Consider the following 6,000-nt stretch of genomic DNA (forward strand, 5'->3'; position numbering starts at 1 on the left):
AAATGGAAATGAACAGAGGGATGGAATTTGCTGGTGTTTAAAGGAATTTTTATTAATTTGCTTATACTATCTAACACAAAGGAAATCTAACAGATTTATGAATTTATGACAGCAGAGGTACATTTCATGGTTGCCAAGACAGTATAGGTAGGTTTCATCTAAGGTGACTATTTCCTGTAACTTACATTATGAAATAGGTTACACAAATATAAACAAACATGGGGGGAGGGAGGGCATGCACTGGAGTGAGCTTTTTGTTTTACATGAAATACACTATTCATTCATTATTTGTGACATCAAGATGTTTTCAAACTACATCTGGCTTCACTTCATCTTTTCCTGCCAAGTACAAGTTTGTTAAAACTCCAAAATAAAGTAACAGAACACAAAAAAATAAGCAAGCCAGTTTAGAAAAATATTAGATGGAATCTTGATCTTTAAAGAGTCAGCTAAATTCTGGCACATTGACATGGCTTTTGTATGAGAAATGTTACTATGTTGGAAGCAAGACAGGAACTACACAAAATAAGCACTTCCTTAGCTGGAAGCAAACAATAAAAAGCAAGAAGTTCAGGCTAGTAAATAAGCATGTAACAAGACTCCAATCCTTGTTTGGTGACTGGCACACTGTGTGGTCACGGTCCATGCTGCCATCACACCAGTGATAACTGACCCCATCCTTGGGGCAAAACCTTTCAATCCCTGCAGCTCTGAACATGTCTACTACAATGAAGTACCACTGCTGACTACGACCTTTCTGACTTCGTGCTTTACCAACTGCCACTATACATACAAGTGGTATGAAACATATACACGTAAGAGGTATAAAACACTGCCACTGCAGACACCAAAATGGCATTGTCAGAATAACCAGGATAATACTAGAAGTCACATAGTTACATTTCTATCAGTAAGGTTACCAAAGTACTCCAATTTTCCTACCTTCCAGTTTGCAATACATTATTAAATACCTGTTATTAATACAACATTAAATAAAAATTGCAGACTATTCATGGGAATGCTGAACAATTTAAGCCTTTAAGTCAGAACAGCAATTCATTACATAAATATAGACATGCACTACTACACCACAAATCTTAGCCAAGAATTTTAATGAAAGCAATATTATCAAAAAGCAGCTATTTTAAATTTTCCAATTATAGAAAAATTCATTATAAATTTATACTTCTAACATGCAAACCTACAATAGACAAAAGTTGGAATTATGCAAGGAAGCATCTGTCCCCTGTTGAGCAGGAAATTTTTGAGACAGCTAGAGAGAGAAAGATCTGAAACAGAAGAAATATCTGTATTTCATAAAGAGTTTTGAAATACAGAAATTGCAAGGTAAAAAAGTCACCCAAACAACCTTAACTCCAGCCCACCAAGTTCTTATTTTTGTAGCTCTTCAGCACTTTTGAATAAAAGACAGAAATTATTTTGAAGAATGTATTTGCATTTGTACTAAGATACCACTGAGGGTATTCAAATGAGATGTCTGAATTGCATTTGACAAAATTCAAGCAAATCACTGTAAGAGCCTAAAAGAATAGTAAGTTCAACCCTAATTCCATGGGAAAATTATGCAAATAAGAATGCTGGGAAATGCAGAAAGAAGTCTGTATATCATATGACACAACTGTATGGAGCTTCACCTTTTATACTGTAAGGTACCTGTATTTTTTATTAAGCCTTTTGGAAGCCTATATTTCCATATTAGCTACCTATACCTTCATTGATAACTGAAGCCCCAAACTGATGACACTGTATCCCAGAAAACTTTTGAAATACCGACTTAAATGCACTTCAGGCCTTCAGCAACACTGTATACCATCCATATTTGCCTTGGCAAAGAAGGCAAGTGATCTATTATCACTGTAATTGTGCCTATCAGAATCAATGCTCTCTAATGAAGCAACTGCCTTTCCCTCTAAACGACAGGAAAACACATCATCCCATAGACAAATTTCATTCTAGCTTTTCCCTCTAAACGATAGGAAAACACATCATCCCATAGACAAATGCTATATATTAGTCATGAAAGCACCGTAACACAAATATAAAACACTATATATTTCTAAGACACACCCTACAATTTGTCATTATCTAGCATAGCAGCATACCTTGTCTCAACTATGTGCCACCTCTATCTGCCAGCAAGCATCAATGAATAATGTGCTGGATGTATAGACAGCTTTTACTGTAGTCGGCAACTTCTACAGACGGTGATGCTACACGAATTAAAAAAAAAAAAAGGCAGCGAAGACCTCCACTGACTCTGGCCTATAATGCATTCTGCCTTTCCCTGACAATTATGCCACACAGAATGCATGGCGTTTCTTCACAAAGAAACATTTCTATTTAAGTTATTTAGCAGACAGAAGAACAAATAATACAAGGCAAAGAATGCCCAATACAGTAAAAACAATTCTGCCGCCATATAATCCATGCATTACTGATGCAGTAACACATAACAGTAATGTTTAGACACCGATTAACACTGCTGAATAACAACTCTGTTGTTAATTTAAGAATTAACATTGAAACGCTGAATCTAGATGTATGACTGCTGACTCAAAACATATAGAAAATGCATCTGTCCCAGGCAAATGGACATAAAAATGTCGAGACATTGCAAAAAAAAATTATTTTGAACAGATTATTAAGCGACTCCGCTGTTTCACACACACTTCCTAAGCACTAATTTTTGGAGCACTGTCAGCATATTTCTTTTCCACCTGTCTCTCCGTTGTTAATTTAAGAATTAACATTGAAAATTTCCACCTCAAAGCCACAGCTAAGTTAAGGTTACACTATAGGTGTAGCAAATGTCAGCTAACACTAGTGATATATAACACGACACTGTTTTCAGTGTCACTGATGGTCAGAATGAATTCAATTTATTACACGTCAAAGTAACAACTGTAGTAGTAATCGTGCATAGTCGTCACAGTTATCAGAGGGGACCTAAATGGAGATTTTAGAGGGAGGAAAAAAAAAAAATCGTGACAGAAGGAAACCAACACTCAGAGAAAGCATCTCGTGGAGTCTGACAGAGGTGTCACCACTAGAGGGGGTCCTGAGCTCACAGACTTGGCCCACACCCTGTAACCGGGTCCTTCTTTTAGAGTCCCTCCACAGCTTATGAAAAGGGTAGAAATTGGAAGGCACACCTTACACCATCACCCCCCAGCACTCCTGCCAACCTATTGTCCACCACAGTTTTCCAAATATGACAAATGAGGCTACTCGTTTGCAACCATTACTGCAGGAAACAAATATATAAACTGACTTCTACTGAGGTCAAGCCCTTACAAAAAAAAAAAAAAGTCTATTCTGAAATAGTCACATTCAAGTGTTTTTCCCCAACGTTCCCTCAGATGATGCAAGAATCTGAGGTATCCTTGAGCTCTCTGTAGCTATAGCAACATTTGGCTTATTTCAGACAAAAGCAGCATTAAAAGTTAGAAGATACATTTGACTAAGACCCTGCTTACAAACTTATTCCTCCCCAACAACCCTTATCTACCATTCTATTTCATCTGCCACTCCATTATGGAATACATAACTTGCTTTTCCACAGTGCCCTGTAACCTCCCAATAAAGCACAGCCAAGTGTAAGAAACATGCATCCCACATTTCTTCTCAGGTAGTGTGCTAACCTGCCTGAAGCAATCCAACAGTATGAGCTACCTCTCCCAGACACCAAAACTTCGAGCAAACATCACTTCAGTCTTCTGCTTCCCCTGTGTGAAACAAGGGTGGGGGAATGAGGGAGCAAAAGGGTAGCAATAACTAAGTAAATTGAAGCATGTTCTCATGATTAGCTCTGGGGCACACTCCAATTCTCTGCAAGAAACATGCTCAAACCAGTATCACAAGCCTGAAAGAATAAAGAGAAGGTTAATACAGCAGTCTGCCTCATTACTGCATCTGCATTTACGTGGCAAAATAAAACATTTAAATTCATCCTTTATCTTCTATTTCTTCCCCTTTAGGACAATTGTTCGGGGTTAAGATTGGCAGAAAAAATGGTTTCTGAGGCAGCTCTGTTTACATACTGAAGATGAACCTGATGTGGAAGTGCATAAGACTCCCTAAAACCATATCGTAAAACAACTGGATTCTTCCTGCAGATCTCCATGTAGGTATGAACAGCTTTAGGACTATGGTGGGTTGATCTTGGCTGGCCACCAGGTGCCCACCTGGCCATTCTATCACTCCTGCTCCTCAGCAGGACAGCAGGAGAAAATACAATGAAAAAGCTCGTGGATTGAGGTAAGGACAGGGAGATCACTCACCAGTTACTGTAACAGGCAACACAGACTTGACTTGGGGAAATTAATTTATTGCAAATTAATAACAGAGTAGGATAGTGAGAAATAATAACAAAACTAAACCCACCTTCCTCTAGTCCCCTTTTCCCCAGTCTCAACTTCACTCATGACTCCCCTATTTCCTCCTCTGGCCCTGACCTTCCCCAGTGGCACAGAGGGACAGAGAATGGGAGTTGTGATCAGCCTATAAACATTTCATCTCTGCCATTCTTTCCTCCTCATGCTCTTCCCCTGCTCCAGGCATGGGTCCCTCCCATTGGTTGCAGTCCTTCATAAACTCCTCCAACATGGGTCCTTTCCATGGGCTGCAGTTCTTCAAGAACTGCTCTGGCATGGCTCCTCTCCACGAGGTACAGTCCTTCAGGAATGGACTGCTCCAGTGTGGGTCCCCCACAGGGTCACAGGTCCTGCCAGAAAAAACCTGATGCAGCATGGGCTCTTCTCCACAGGCCACAGCTCCTGCCAGGGGAGCCTAGTCTATAGTGTGGGCTCTCTATAGGCCGCAGCATCCTTCAGTGCATGTCCACATGCTTCACCATGGTCTTCTCCATTCCAGGGGAATCTCTGCTCCAGCACCTGGAGCACCTCTTCCCTTTCCTTCTTCACTAACCCTGGTATTTGCAGGACTCCCTCTCACAATTTTCACACTCCTTTCTCACACAACTGCCACGTGAGAAAGCATTTTTTACCTTTTCTTAACTATGTTATCACAGAGGCACGACCAGCATTGCTGACAGGCTCAGCTTTGACCAGGGCCAGGTCCATCCTGGAGTCAGCTGGAACTGGCTGGCTGACATGGGGGCAGCTTCTGGTGTCTTCTCACAGAAGCCACCCCTGCAGTCCTCCTGTTACCAAAATCTTGCCGCATAAACCCGATAAAGGCACCCAAACACTTATATCGCGAGATGAAGAAAAAATACCAGACAGCAAACACCTTCCATCAACAGAATGACCTTTAATAACATGTGGTATGAAACCCAGTTCATGGGCCATGAAGCATTCCTCCTTCTCCCACGCCTTCCGTACAAGAGGGAGGATACAAGGCATTAGTTTTCACTCCTTAATAAACAACCAGCCCTAAGAAGGATCAATGGATTGTATCATTCCAGTATAGTACTAGTCAGCCTCATCAGGACTTAAATATTTCGGGTGTTTTCTCAAACACAGTAGCAGTAAGAATTGTTTGACCAACTCCAAAAACTTTTAAAACTGTCCATCATTTTCAGCCTTTATAGGAGGTTGATGAGAAAATAAAAACTGAAGCGTTCACATCACACACCATCCAGCTGAACATCTTTACTCTATCAAATTATATTCCAGTCATCTGCCTGAACTGTTCATACTGGCACATGAAAAAGAATTTGATAGTGAACACCCACCCATATGAAAGCAGGACCTTCCCTGGCTCCTCTATGGAAACAAAAACTAAAAGTATACCTTGATACTGAAAAGTCCTCAAGATTAGCTTCAGTCATCACAGACACCCTTTAATTATTAGCATGGAATGCTGTGAGATCAGGTAAACTGTGGGCTATAAGGGGACTTCCAGGTATATTAGACACTTCTCACAGGACTAAGACGTGGATTATGAAATTCTTTTCTGACAGAAGAATAGTGACTACCTTCACCAAATTCAAAACAAAAGTTCAAAAAGTTGTAAACT

This window comes from Charadrius vociferus, unplaced genomic scaffold, assembly GCF_000708025.1.
Source record: "Charadrius vociferus isolate BGI_N301 unplaced genomic scaffold, ASM70802v2 scaffold210, whole genome shotgun sequence".
NCBI lineage: Eukaryota > Metazoa > Chordata > Aves > Charadriiformes > Charadriidae > Charadrius > Charadrius vociferus.